Genomic DNA, 14,450 nt, shown 5'->3' on the forward strand with positions numbered 1-14,450 from the left:
GACAGTCTGTAGGTTTCAGGGAAAACAGCCTGGGGGAGAGACTCCTGCCTCTTCTAGATCCAAATGCCCAGCAAACTGCAAGAGAGAGACGCCTGCGCTACAGAAACGAAATGCAGCAAAATTCTGCCATCCTGAATCGCAGAGAGACTCATTGTTCAAGTGGCTGCGTCTTATCTAAGGCATTTGGAGGTTCTCCTCCTTGTTTCCTGGGCATTCCTTGAAACCGTGGTTGGTCTAGTTTCCAAATGTGCCGTTAAAGTCCCGGGGATGGGTGGGACCAGAGCAGCCCTCCTCACCCAAGCTCAGTGGCTTGGAGTTGATCTGTTTCAATTGTTTTCCTAATTCAATTTTTATTTTGTCCGTGGTACAATAAATATTGGCGCAATAGCAACACTCCCCGATCTAGACCCGCAAAGTTCACATTCTTTAAGTTAGTTCTTTTGGTATTTACTTCCGTAATCTTCAGTGATAAGCTCCCATGATTATTCCTTGGCTTTTCCCTTTTGAACCGTCCTTTCCTGATTCTCGACCTCGGGCTGTGCCTCTCCCCCTGCACTCTCCAGCGCCCACATCTAAACACACCTTTCCCCCTCCCTTACCTTCCCCAGAGAGTTCATTGTTTACGCTATTCTGACTGGCCAAGCAGCTATTACTACCCTCCCCCATCATAGGAAGGGCACCTAACTGCAAGTGGGGGGTGCAGAAAGGTTTCTGGAAGAAGTAAGACACAGAAGTGGGAGTTCAGGAGCAAGCCTGAGACAGCAAAGGGACGGGACCCCGGGAGCCAGAGGCTGGAGCAGGGGCTGGGGGGCTGGGGGGCTGTGGGACACAAGCTGGGACGTCAGCAGATGTTGGGATCCACGGGGGAGCTGGGCATAGAGCTGTGTTATGATCAGACGGCATTTGAGAACCGCGCCTGTGGCTGCCCTGTGAGGACGGATGGAAGGCGCGGGCCCGAAGCAGTTTCCCTGGGGGAGATGTGGTGCAGGCCTGGACCCCGGGCCCAGCAGTCTGGGAAGCCCCGGGCACCTGACCCGATGGGGACGCCAATCATGGGAGCAGAGAGAGTTGTAGCTGGCTTCCAAGGGAGATGATGTGCTCCGGTTTGGACGCGCTAAGTCTGAGGTATCCATAGGATATGTGGGTCTGGAGCGAGGGGAAAACAGCGAGGCTGGAACAAGGTGGAGAAATATATTTTTTATTTTATTATTTTTAAAAGATTTTATTTAGAAAGCGCATGGATGGGGAAGGGGCAGAAGGAGAGAGAAAGTCTCCGGTAAACTCCCAACTGAGCGCAGAGGACCCTGAGAACATGACCTGAGTCGAAATCCAGAGTCCGCCGCTTAACTGACCGAGACACCCAGGTACCCGCTTAAACAGTCTACTGCAGAATTTCTGTTACAAATCATGCTAAGCATTTGTTTTGGAAGGTGAGACCCCCCACTCCCGAGGGCCTGGGAGTCCACAGCCCTCAGGATTCAGAGGCCAGGAGACACTTCAGGGCATGGGGAGGTCTGGGATTTGCCACAGAAAAATGAAAGGTAAAGGGGGTGGGCAGGATGGTGGGAGGCTGTGCAAGGCCTAACGTGACCCCTGACCTGGAACACCCCAAAACCTTTAGCAAAGTCTAATAACCCCACAGTGTGGGGTATGATTACACGGCATGGGAAACCCAAGAGGAGGCTGTATTTTTCATTAGTGTCTACATAGTACGGACAGAGAGACAACATGCCAGGAAGCCAGAGCTCAAGATTAGAGTCCCTAGAGCATCTGGAGATCAGAAGCGGCCTGGGGGAGGCCTCTGAGTTCTACCAACTGTGACGTAGGTGATTCACCCAGACTTCAAGAGAGCCCCTTGCTGAACATCCCTGGCTGTCCTGGAGTGACCAGGGCCCCCAGGATTGGGGGACACAAAGGGAAGAGGGCCTGGGGAGGTGGTGTCCCACACACTCAGGATGGGGTGTTTCAAGGAAGAAGAGGCCCCAGATGTCCAGTGGCCCTGGGAAGCCAGGAATGATGAGGGCCGAACGGAGTCTGTTGGGTGACAGTGGCAAGGACGCTGGTGAGGTCCTGGGGGAGAGCTGCCTCGGTGGGTGGATGGAAATGAAAGAAGTGGGAATACAGAACGGGGAGAAATAGGTGAGAACATATAGTTAGGGTAGAAACAGTGCTTCCTAGAAAATTGGCTTTGGAGATGGTCCAGGGGCCCCTGTGGTTCCAATTCTCCTCCAGAAGCGGAAAAACCATGTAATACCACCATGCAGCTGTATTGTTTGCTTCTCTTTATGGAAAGAAAAAAATATCTGCTTATGATTCAAAACCCCACCAAGGGTGCCTTCTTAAGCATCTGTCTCCTGCTCAGGTCATGATCCCAGGGTCCTGGGACTGTGTCCCAGGTCAGGCTCCCTGCTCAGTTGGGGGTCTGCGCCCTCTGCTCTCCTCCCCGCCCCCCAGCTTGCACTCGTACACATGCCCTCTCTCAAATAAACAAAATGGTTTTTTTTTTTTCAATCTTAAAAACACACAGCAGGGCGCCTGGGTGGCTCAGTGGGTTGGGCCACTGCCTTCGGCTCAGGTCATGATCTCAGGGTCCTGGGATCGAGTCCCGCATCGGGCTCTCTGCTCAGCGGGGAGCCTGCTTCCCTCACTCTCTCTCTCTGCCTGCCTCTCCGTCTACTTGTGATTTCTCCCTGTCAAGTAAATAAAATCTTAAAAAAAAAAAAAAAAAAAAAACCACAGCAAAATCTGCATTCTCCTTTCACACAAAGACACATTTTTACATCTTTGGTACAAAATGAATATGGAGTGTTTTCATAAATTCCAAGAAAACTCTTATCCCCAAAAGGTGCCAGTTGCAGGACAGAGAGGGGCCTGCCTTGACAGGGAAATGGTGCTTTGATTGGAAGGCATTTTTGCTCCCAAAAGAGGCTATCAAAGGGTCCAGAAGACCCCTCTGAAGCAGGCTGTCTGGCTGCGGGCACTGTGCCGGCTTCTCAAAAGGTCAAGACAAGAGGGAGTTTTGTAAAGCTGCTGTGGGCAAAGGGGTAAAGGGGGAAAGAACTATCCAGGGAGCTCTACTGGGGTAGAATGTCAGGAGCTCTACTGGGCTGGAATGCCAGGAGACTGGGGGGGCCCCCATTCGTGCTCCCCTTTCTTGTGATGGCAGAATGTCCAACAGTCACCCCAGGACCAGAAACAAGGGTCAGGATTTCGGTTTTGTTCGAATGCCTGTCTGGTTTTTGTCCCGCTTGGCTGTGTCCATCATATCTGCCTCCTCCTCTCAGATGAACGAGAAGCCCAACCACTTCCTGGGGGAGTCTGTGCTTTCTGCAGCCTGAGCAGCGCCCACAAAATGCTGCTTCATTCTCGGAACCAAGGGCAACATCTCCCAGGACCCTGGACCTGGCCTGCACAGAGGTTCCAGCACCATCGATGGGCCCAGTCTGAGGGGTACCCCTGCTGGTCTCCAGACTCCGCTGGGAGGGAAGTAGGGTGCTCGGCTTTGTGGTAATCTTTTTACAAAGCTTTTTATGAAATATGACATATAAAAAGGCATTAAAACTAATAGAGAATGCTCACGTCCCATCACCAAGTATAAGGAAAAGAAAATATCACCAAGAGAGTCCAAAGCCCCAGAGTGTGTCTCTCTGACTGCATCCCTTCCCCATGCCTTGAGGCACCTGCTACCTTGAGTCTGGGATGTATCCTTCCAGCACCTTCCACTGCAGCAACCCAGACAGGATGGTCTTGTGTGTTGGGTCTTGTGGGTGAAGGGGCTGCCTCTCAGCGTTGCAGGAACAAGAAAGAAGAGAAATCACGGCAGCAACAAGGGGGCAGGAAAGCCCTAACAACAGAAACAAGCAATTGCATGGGGCGCCTGGCTGGCTCAATCATGGGAATGCACAGCTCTTACTCTCAGGGTTGTGAGTTTGAGCCCCACATTGGGTATAGAAATTACTTAAAATCTTGAAAAAAAGAGAGGTGGGGCACCTGGGTGGCTTAGTGGGTTAAAGCCTCTGCTTTCGGCTCAGGTCATGATCCCAGGGTCCTGGGATCAGGCCCTGCATTGGGCACTATGCTCGCTGGGGAGCCTGCTTTCTCCTCTCTTTTTCTCTCTGCCTGCCTCTCTGCCTACTTGTGATCTCTCTCTGTCAAATAAATAAATAAAAGCTTTAAAGAGAGAGAGAGAGAGAGAAATACAGTTACTGCAGCGAGAGAGAGACCAGAAACTCTCTCTCACTGATACATCAGCTCCGACAGGAGGGACAAGTTTAGTGAGTGGCCATCTGACAACACTGGGAGTGGACAATGACAAAGTACAGGGCCTAGACCAGGATGGACCCCTCCCAGTGACCTGTTGTAAGGTGTCACTGAGTTCCGAGGAGCTGAGGTGTTCCCAGTTCATACCAGAGAGTGTGCTGTTTCCAGAGGGGCCCAGTACCGTCCGGCTGGCCCAGTGCACTCAGCCCGTCGCATGGTAAGGGCTCCGTATTTCCTACAAGTCAATGCTCAGCCCACCAGGCTCACATTTGGCTCCGGAAAATCAAATACAAGCCCTATTGGACTATTGGGCTGTCTTGGAGCACTTCCTAGGGGACAGATGGATGAGAGGCTGTTGGTTGACATTTAACTACAGTTCCAAATTGATCAAATGTCTCTGCGCAGTCTGTCCAAGCCAGCCTAGAGGTGGACCAGACCCGGTGGCCAGAGGGGCTGCGGGCTTGCTGGCTGTGCTGCCTGCCCTCTCCTCCCCTGCCACGCTGGGCACGGGCCACCTGCCTGTGTTGTGAAATCACTTGCCTGAGGTCTTATCAGGGGTAGTTTTCTGTTCAAGACGTCTTTCTCCTCTCTTTGTCCTTTGTATGGGTCCCATGGTGTATTAATCTGCTCAGATGCCAAAACAAAATACCATAGACCCAGTGGCTTAAACAGCAGAAATGTATTTCTTCCACGTCTGGAGGCTGGTAGGCCAAGATCTAGGTGCCAGCAAGTCGGCTTCATCGTGAGGTCTCTTCTGGCATGTAGGTAAGGGGCCACCGTCTCAGGGTGCTCACAGGACCTCATCTTTGTGCACGTAAGGGAGGGGCAGGGGAAGAAGAGACTGAGCTGTGGTGCCTTTTCTTCCTACAAGGACATCAGTTGTGTTAGATTAGGGGCCCCCCCTTATTATTTCATTTAATCTGAATTACATTGTGCAGACCGTATCTCCAAATACAGTCCCATGGGGTTAATGTTGTAAGACATGCATTATGGAAGAGCACAACTGAGTCCATTGCACATAGACACCCAAGAACTGCTCATAATCTGGTCTGCAACTCCACAGAGAATAGAAAGAGTCAACTTTCTGTGTTAGAAATGTTCTGTATCTGTGTGGTGGTTATACAGGTGTGTGTGTGTGTGTGTGTGTGTGTATAAATTATTTGAGGTATATACTTAAGAATTGTATGCTTCGATATATGTATGTTACACTTCAATTTTTTTTTCTCAATTTTAATAAACACACAGAGAAGAGAATCCAATTAAATCCCTGAGGACTTTGGGAAGGAAGAAGGTGGCCCATGGTATCCTTAGGCTAGGAATTGACACCAAGGCCTTAACATGCAGGAATGGAAGGATCTTAGCTTTCACTGAGCATTTTGTTTGTCAGGGTAGTTCTGCCTATAGGAAAGGGAATTCTACTCACTGTGTCAAGTAGAAAGAATCTTCCATGAATCCAAAAGAATCTGAAGAGCGAGACCTCACAAGGGGCAGAAATTGGGATATTCCCTCACTGCTAACTCAGTCTCTCTGTCTCTCTTTCTCTCTCCCTCTTGGTCTCTCTCTCTACCTCCCTCTCAGTCTCCCCCTCTCTCCTGAAATTTCTGCCTATGCTTGTGTATCTACTCAATTCGGTCTTTGGACACGTTTTCTCTCTTTTCTCTTCGTGGTTCCAATATGGCTGCCACAGCTGTTGGGTCAGTATGAGTCTCCCTCCTTAGGTCATTAACTATTCCTTCCCTTTGTGTCTCTTAGGTCAACCTCCCAAGAATGGTCCCAGCACACCTTTTTGAGCCAGTGTCCCGATGTAGGTGAAAAGGCTGCCTTTGGGCCCAACATCTACAGCAGAAAGAAGGAAGCCATGTTGTACAGTTTGAAGTTATGTATGGGCCAGGTCCTGGGTTAGAAGAACCCATTTTCAAAAGAGCTGTGGAGGAGAAGGCAGCAAGAGATGACTTTCTCAAGAATGGTAAGTTTGAAGGATCTCTCTATATATTTTCTTATAATGTTTTTAGTTCAGGTCTTAAGGGAAAGCTGGTCAGAAACAGTAAGTTGGGAAGTGTTGTCTCCTTTTCGGTTTTCTGGAAGAGTTTGTGGAGAACTGCCATTCTTTCTTCCTGAAAGATTTGGTGGAATTGAACAGTAAAGCCATCTGGCCCAGAGTTCTCTTTCTGAGGTTTCTTAGCTATAAATTCAATTTCTTCAATAAATATAGGACTATTCCAGTTACCTCTTTCTTTCTGAGTTGGCTTTGGTAGTTGGAGTCTTTTAAGGAAATTGTTTGTCTAAGGGCACCTGGGTGGCTCAGTCTGTTAAATGTCTCCCTTCCATTCAGGTCACAATCTCAGGGTCCTGGGATTGAGCCCCACATCGGGCTCCCTGCTCCGTGGGGAGCCTTCTTCTCCCTCTGCCCCTCCCCTCTGTTCATGTTCTCTCTCTCTCTCTCTCAAATAAATAAAAAATCTTAAAAAAAAAAAAAAAGGGCTGGGGAGGGTATGTGCTATGGTGAGTGCCATGAAGTGTGTAAACCTGGCGATTCACAGACTTGTACCCCCGGGGCTAATAATACATTATATGTTAATTTAAAAATTATTTTAAAAAGGAAATTGTCCATGTCATCTAAGTTACAGAATTTATTCACATTAAGTTGTTCACAGTATTGTCTTACTAGCCTTTTCACACCCATGCACTCTGTATTGGTGTCCCCTCTCTCCTTCTTGATATTGGTGAATTGTGTTTTCTCTCTTTTTTTTTTTTCCTGGCCAGTTTGGCTAGAGGTTTATCAATTTCATTGATTTTTCTCATTGATTTTTCAAAGATTTTTCTCAAAGATTTTCACTGATATTCTTTATTGTTCTTTTTCCTGTCTTGCTGATATCTTCTTTAATCTTTACTGTTTTGTTTCATTTGCTCCTTTTGGATTTAATTTATTCACTTTTTTCTAGTTTCTTAAGGTAGAAGCTGGGGTCACTGATGTGATATCCGTCTAATTTTCTAACCTAAGCATTTAGTGCTGTGAGGACACAGGTTTCTGATGACAGTCCATGACTTGAGCCCTGGGTTAAGTCTCATCTGAGGCTACTGGTCCCCAGCTCTGGCTATATCAAAGCCGCCCTATAAACTTCAGAAACACCCATGCCTTGGCCCCACCCCAGGCCAATTAAGACAGAATCTTTGGGAATGAGCTACAGGATGAGGAGTTGTCAAAACTCAGCAGGTAGGTTTAAGGGACGGCTGGGATGGTGAATCACGACCACACTTGGCTAGTGTTTCTCAAACTGTAACGAAGGCAGTTCTTTTTTTTTTTTTTTTTTTTTTTTATTTCCAAGTATGTTCCCTGTTACTTTATGAAATACTTTGTAACATATGGTAAAAATGAACCTGTAATTTAAAGAAGTTTCCCTCCTGAAGAGTGGCACTTCTATTGCCTCTTAAATCTAGGTGTTCTCATTATCCTTTATTATTTTTTAACGATTTTATTTATTGATTTGACAGTGAGAGAGAGAGCACAAACAGGGGAGGGACAGAGGGAGAGGGAGAAGCAGGCTTCCCACTGAGCAGGGAGACGGATGCAGGGCTTGATCCGAGGACCCTGGGATCATGACCTGAGCCGTAGGCAGATGCTTAACTGACTGAGCCACCCAGGCGCCCCTCATTATTCCTTATTATTATCAACAACAGAGGAAAGGAGGTTAGTACAAAGAGGATTGTGCATGTGGTCATTTCAGCTGTATAGTTGTACCCCCTTATGGGATTGTAACAGTTCGTGGAACATTCCAGTCCATGGACCGTGCTTTGAGTAGCGCCGTCTACATGTCTTGATTGTATGAGCCCATAGCTTCTTTTTATTGTTTAAACTTACTAGAGTTGGGTTTTTGGAAGAGGAAGATTCCAGCGAAAGTACCCTCCCACAGACATACCCATCTATTCTGCAGTCACCTGTTAACACATTTCACGCCCTCTCCCACACAAGAGCTACAAGCATCCCAGAGTAGTGTGCAGTCCTGGTTTGTTTGATGATGACTGTGTGGTTACCATGTGCCTCATTCTGGCTCCCTTTCTGGAGCAGAGCCCAGATGAGGCAAACTTCCTTCCAGCCATTGTGGATAACGCTAAAGAAAACTGAGAACACCTAAGTTTGAGAGGCAATGGAAGCACCATTTCTTTTTATATTATAAAAGAAAATTCTAGAAGCCACAGGATAGCAGATATGGATTTCAGCATATTGGCATTTTTTTTCGACACCCAAATCATCCCACTTGCGAGCAGAGACTGCTCCTTCAGGTTGCCTCCTGTGTCCTTAAATCCACATCATGGTCTTTGCTGTTTTCCTTGCTTGCCTGTTCCAGTCCTGGGAGAGCCATTTCTCAGAAGCCCTGGCTCTTTTCAGCAGAGAATGGTACTTAAAGACTAAGTTCTTGGGGCTCCTGGGGGGCTCAGTTGGTTAATCGTCCGACTCGACTTCCGCTCAGGTCGTGATCTCGTGGTCGTGACATTGAGCCCGGAACTGGGCTCCACACTGAGCACAGAGTCTGCCTGTCCCTCTCCTTCTGCTCCTTTCCCTGCTCACTTGCTCTCTAAAATAAATAAATAAAATCTTAAAAAAAAAAAAAAAGATTAAAATCTAGGCAAGATATATATGGTTGATCCTTGACCCCTGCACTGGCATGGACCCCTCCACTGTCAAAAATCCATATAACTTGAGTCCCCCAAAACTTAACTGCTGAGAACCCCCTGATGACTAAAGGTTTGCCGATAACACAATTTATACACGTTTCGTATGTTATATGTATTATATATTATTTTCCTATAATCAAGTAAGCTAGAGAAAAAAAAAACATTATTAAGAAAGTCATACAGAGGGTGCCTGGGTGGCTCAGTCGTTAAGCGTCTGCCTTCAGCTCAGGTCACGATCCCAGGGTCCTAGGATCGAGCCCCACATTGGGCTCCCTGCTCAGCGGGAAGCCTGCTTCTCCTCTCCCACTCCCTCTGCTTGTGTTCCCTCTCTCGCTGTGTCTCTCTCTGTCAAATAAATAAATGAAATCTTAAAAAAAAGAGAAAATCATAAGGAAAAGAAAATACATTTACAGGACTGGACTGTATTTATGGAAAAAATCTGTGTATCAGTGGGGCCCACACAGTTCAAAGCCGTGTTGTTCAAGGGTCAACTGTATAGTTTTTAAACAGAAATTTCATGATTTTTCAAAAGATCTGTTTGGTTGTTGTTTTTTCTTTTTAACCATAACTCGAGGCCTTTTCATTAAGTCAGTTAATGACCTGAAACCATCAAGTCACTTGGGATTAAGGGTTGGTTTGGATTAGAGCAGTTTCTTAACCTTAGCTCTGTTGACATCTGGGGCTGGAAAATTCTTCGTTGTGGAGACGGTCCTGTGCTCTGTGGGATGTTGAGCGGCCTCCCAGCTCTCTGCAAACTGGCGGCCAGGAGTCCCCTTCCAGCCACGACAGCTAAAAATGCCTCCACAGGTGGCCAGATCATCTCCCATTCGGAACTGCTAGATAGGCTCCGGGATTCTCCGGGAAGCGTCATGGACCAACCAGAGAAAACCTGGGCCCCTGATCGGACAGCCATGGCAGCTTGTTTGCCTCTACTTCCCTTGTGGGTCTAGTCGGGATACTGGCAAAAGGATAAAGCAACACGGTACGGGAAGCCCTCTGACCCGTGAGGAGTCATTGGCGCGAAAGTGAGGAGCAGACATTCCGTCATGGGCCGCCCTACACTGAAGCCACATGTCGCTCTCTGCTTACTTTGCTCAGCCCGTGCAGCATCCAGCAGGACCGTCTCCAGCCCCGAGGATTGCTCAAACTCTCTCGGAGCTCCCACCCACCTCCTTCTCACGTTAGCCCTGTTTCAGATCTCGCATTTTCCTGTCACCCAGAGAAAGCCCCACTTAACTCACACCAGATGCCGAGGGAGTCGTCGTGAATCAATACAACATCATCCAGAAACCACCAACATGAATCATAAGGACAAACAGGACTTTCTTCCTCTCTGCAAAACAGTGACTAAAATAGTGTTTTTCCCTTTTAGAAGAAAAAAAATTTTTTTACGAGGTCAAGAACGGGCTTAGGGCTCCGCTTGCACAACCCGCCTATCTGTGGGTGTGAAAGGGGGCAGTGCGTGTCCCCCCGCGAGACAGTGCATAAGGCCTGCTGCAGCAGGAGATGAGTCTGGACTGGGGGGTTCAGCGACCACCAGGAGCTGTCTTGCAGCTCTGTGTCCATCCAACTCTGTCAGGAAGGACGGGCCTCTGGGGAGCCTTCCAGGAAATAAGCGTCCAGACCACTCTCCCGAAAGCCTGCCTCTACTTCCCCAGATGCTTCCCCAACGCCTGTGGGTGTTAGATCCCGTGTCTGCCCTCCCTGCAGGCTGAGGCCACTGCTCCCCCCACCCGCCCCCAGAGACTCTGTCCTGGGACTCTGAGCCTTGAATGGAAGGAGGAAAAAGCCGAGAAGAGGTAGGAGCTGACCCATCCGGCAGCAGCTGGTTGAGACTGTCAGTTGCTCTTTCTGGGTCCCCAAGGCCTCCCTGCTTTCTGGCCCTTTCAGAGCAGGTTCTTCATCTTTGCTCCTCCTTCGTGAGGGCTGTGTCCTTGCTGTGAACTTCCGCCCCCCCAACCCCCATGGTCAGGGCCAGTGCCTGTCACTCACCACACAGCACCGAGGCCGTCTGCAAAAGGCGCCTCATGCCAAGAGCATGTGGGGCTCAAACTGCACTCGATGACATTTACAAGGTGCAAGTTAGGGGGTCTCCTCTCCTTAAGGCAAAGTGGGAGCTGCCAAGGGGGACACCTCCCTGCACTTAGCACGTCATGCCAGGCCAAGGACCCGGCCCACGGATGTGGCTGGTGGGGGATGCCAACAGCGGACTGAGGCCTTGGGCAGTAAGAGAAAATGGGCCTGCTAGCAGGGAGGACCCCGGTGCCACTCCAGGGCCAGGCGCACTGTGCTGGCCACCCCCCACTCCGGGAATCTGTACTGACTCTGTCTCCGGACCCTCCATTCTCTTATGGGGCCCCTGTTGCTCTCTCCTGCCTGTTGTCTGACAACCCTGTCCTGTGTCACCTAGCTCTCCCCCTCCTAAAACGACTGTCTCCATTATCCATTCTTTCCAATCTCTGTGGCCTCCACATTGCCTTCACTCCTAGCAGAAGACGAGTTGAGACCATCATACAGGGACTCGCTCGCTCATACAGGGACTTTGCCAACACAAAACCTGCACTCCTTCCCCACCTTACTGCCCCAGCTTGCGCCCTGCAGGGTGTGTAGCTGCGCCCCCTGCATGCCCACTAGATGACCGCCCCACCCCTCATGAGTCACGATGATTGAAGTGTTTCCAGACTTTGCCAAATGTCCCTGGGGGCGTAGGGTCTCCCCAGGTGAGACTCGTTAATCTAGACCAACCACCGGTCACTCTGTCTCACACTCGGGGCGCACGTCTGATCCACACATTTGACCAACCTTCACCTGCCTCTTAAACAGAGCCCTTCGTGAAAGCCCACAGCCACAGCCTCCCCTGGATTTCTGGGCATGCCTCAGGTACCCCTGTGTGTCCCCTGCTCTAGGGACCACCCTTCAGGTCCTGCAGATGGCCCCCCTCAGTTGATCTTAGAAAAGAAAAAGCACACCTTGCCTCTCCCCCTGCACTCTACTGTGCAGACATCTCCTGCAGAAATTGACTTCAGAATTCCTGGTTCCTCCCTAGGCCTCTCCAACCTCTTTATAAGCTGAAGGTGGGCAGTCAGTGTAATGACTCAGACCCAGTGCTCTGACATTTCCCTTCCTGGCCCTGCTCGGGAGCTCCAGCAGCCCACGTGGAAATGGGGGAGCGGCTGCCGCACTTGTCGGAGCCTCAGCCAGCCGGGAAGCAGAAGGAGCTGGTATTAGCATCCGTGGGCCCTTTAGAAATGACTTTGTTCCTCTTCTCTGGATTCTTTCTCCCTCCTGTTTCTTCAACTTCCTCCTCCTAACTGAAACCTTTAAACATGTTTAAATCTCTCCCCAAATTATAAAAAGAAAAGACCTGCTTTGACCCCAGAGTTCCTTGCAGCTATCACCCTAATTCTCTCCTCTTCTTCGAAGCCAAACTTGTGAAGAAGCTGTGGACATCCACTGTCTCCCTGTCCTCACCTTCCACTCACTCCAGTCTGGCTTCCACCCTCACCAGGCCCTGGAGACAGCCAGTATGGTCATGATCTGGGCAGGGCTGAGCTGTGGCTGGAGAGCAGGAGGCCGGACTGACCCCAGCGGGGACTCTGGCCGTGGGAGCGGCAGCAGGGGACGGCCACAGTCGGCCTTCCCCAGGGTTGTGAGCGGAACTGCAGATGATAGCTTGGCCCTTCTGAGCAATTCCAGAAAGAATAGCTGGCCTTGAGTCCTGGGAATGCGCCAGCACCTCCTTGCCTTCATTCGTTCCTTCCTTCGTTTGTTCTGTCTACTGAGCACAACTCAGGCCAGCCACTAAGGCACTTGGCATCCACCATGTGAATGAAACAGATCTAGTCTCCACGCCTATGGGGTTCATGGTCTCCTCGGGGCAGTAGGTAATGAAGAGTCAGGAAGATACACAATGACCACCTGGATGTTTTATAGAGGAAAAGTGCAGAGCAGAGAACAGTGGGGTCTGATCTCCCTGGGAAGTCAGAAAGACAGCTTGAGGCTGAGGTCTGACTGTTGAGAAGGAATTAGCTATTCCAAGAGGAATGGGGAGGAAGAAGGTGACAAGGGGACTGGGGGAAAGGAGGAAGGGCAGTCTTCCCCCCAGGGGACCAGGGATTCCAGAACGGGGAGAGACTGAGAGGCTGGGGAAGAGATGGACACGGCTGGGAGAGAGGGATGAGATGGGCTGGGTAGAAATTGGGTTTTTATCTCTGCCTCTGTGCATGCCTTTCTCCTGCTGAGTTCTGAGGATTGTCCTCGGTTCCTTCTGTGGGGTCAGCTCTGCGTTTCCTCTGTTCTGTCAGGACCTAGCTCTGACCTACCCTGGATGGGAGTGTCCCACAGAATTCCACTCTGGCTCTGGCTTTCACCCACACTCTTCTCTCTTGACATGGTCTCCCAGGTCAGACCATGTGACAGATGTGCCGTCCAGAACTCTCTCCTGGTGGCCAGGTGCAGAGCTCCATCGGCCCAGTGATCGTCCCCACATGGGGATCCTGCCACCGTCTCAAACATGGCAGATTGCAGTTTTAAAATCTAGGTCTCATTTTTGTGGAAATAAATATAGAAAATAATATAAGTCATCCTTTCCTTCCCCCAACCTGATGAGAAAGGGATCAGCTAAGACGGACAATCTTGAACAGGGTGTGAACATTCGACCCAGACCTATAGAAATCGGGCACAGATGGTGAGCTGTGAACAGCCTTTCTTTACGCTGATAAGGAAACTGAAATCAGACAAAGAGCTTTGATTAGCTGATTAATCAAGTTGGAGCAAGTTCCCAGGAAAGCTAAATTTAACTATGCCCTGTTCCCAAACTACAGACTTCCTGTTTCATGATTCCTTCCAACTTAATTGGAATGTTCCGTCTGGGTGATGGGTATAGGAGGGGGTTGTTTCACTATTCTTCTGTGTGTGTTTGAAATTTTTCATGAGGATCTAAAAAAAGAAGTAACATCTCTGTGTGTGTTTTATGAAAGCAACTGGTCTGTCTTAATTGGCGGGTGAGTGCTTATCTTCACGCGATCCTTAACCTCCTGGTTTGAGAGAATTGTCTGGACTCGTGAACGTTCTTTATTGCAGGACATCATGAGACATGAGATGTGTAACCGTGCACCAGAATTGCAGATGACATCATCAATGAATTATTTTTCTTTGTGCTTTTTTTCTTCATTCTTCCAAACATATGTGTATATAAAGTGTGTGTGTATGTGTGTGTGTGTACACGTACTCGGAGTTTCTGAGCAAGGAGGAAGTGGTTCAATCTGCTTGTCTCTGAGCAGCTGTTGGCTTTTAGAATAAAGAAGGGTCTCAGCCTCGTTTCTGATTCAGATGCAGCATGAGACTTGCTTTCCTTCACCACGTCTAAATATAAATAAAACTCAGCCCTCTTCCCTATAACACTGAAGGAAAGACTGGGGGCTTCGCATGAGGTTTAGGTTAGGGCTGCAAGAGGCGTTTCAGTGTTGGGTGTCAAGAAAGGTCTGGAAGAGGACCCAAAGCGGACTGGAAGGCTG

This window comes from Mustela lutreola, chromosome 7, assembly GCF_030435805.1.
Source record: "Mustela lutreola isolate mMusLut2 chromosome 7, mMusLut2.pri, whole genome shotgun sequence".
NCBI lineage: Eukaryota > Metazoa > Chordata > Mammalia > Carnivora > Mustelidae > Mustela > Mustela lutreola.